We start from the raw sequence: 933 nt of genomic DNA on the forward strand, positions 1-933 counted from the left end.
AGTCTGTATACATATTATTGCCATCTTTGTACAGGGTACAGTCATACGGACTGGAATTGTAGCTAGTATTGGGAATTAGAAAGGACATCCACTTGGGACAATGGCCTCTCAAGTGTTCCTCGAGAGAAGGCACCGTCCTTCCCTTTTTAGGAAGGAAGTTTATGGCGCAAAATGGGAATAAATAAAGAATAAAAGAAAATATTTACATACGCACATGCAAAAGGAAATGATAAAACCATTGTTTTAGATATGACCAAGCAGACGTATCTGATAAGGCCTTTACCATTAGGCACAGAAATCTGATTGTGCTCCCGCCAGACATTTTACATCGTGGTCTCAATACCACTGCGAAGAACTCATTTTCATATGTAAGGAATAATCATTAGATTGATCTGGTTCCGCCGCTTCAGATCTCACGTTTATGACAAGTGTCACGTTGCCAGCAGCTTTCGTTTAACAAAAAAAGAAAATCACTCAATTCAAATTCAGAGCACATTTGGCAATACACCTCTTACTCGCCTACATTATTCTTTTCCCTCAAATTTACGTTTGCTTTCCTCTTTGCTTTGTTGACATTTATAATCTTTAAAATGTCAATTTATATTCTAGTCTAGTCTAGCTATTTTTCTTTTCTTTTTTTCACGGACATTCTCATTCGCCATCTTCGCCTTCTCGCCGCGTCCTTGAAGGCCAAGGAGCCACTGCACTTGCCGGCGTTCGTGATAGCGGTGTCAAAAGCTTTCGCAGCCGTCCTTTTTAATCCCACTCGTCAGATTCTGATCACATTTCTTACCAACACGTTTTATGCTGACCCTCACGCCTAGTGCTTCTCTGACATACTTTTTTGCAGGCCTTCATCCCAATCGAATGTTGCACATAGGTTTTCTGTTGAAATACACCCACCCACACACAGAGAAATGCAGTCGTGTGTGA

Source organism: Penaeus monodon, chromosome 30 (assembly GCF_015228065.2).
Source record: "Penaeus monodon isolate SGIC_2016 chromosome 30, NSTDA_Pmon_1, whole genome shotgun sequence".
Lineage (NCBI taxonomy): Eukaryota > Metazoa > Arthropoda > Malacostraca > Decapoda > Penaeidae > Penaeus > Penaeus monodon.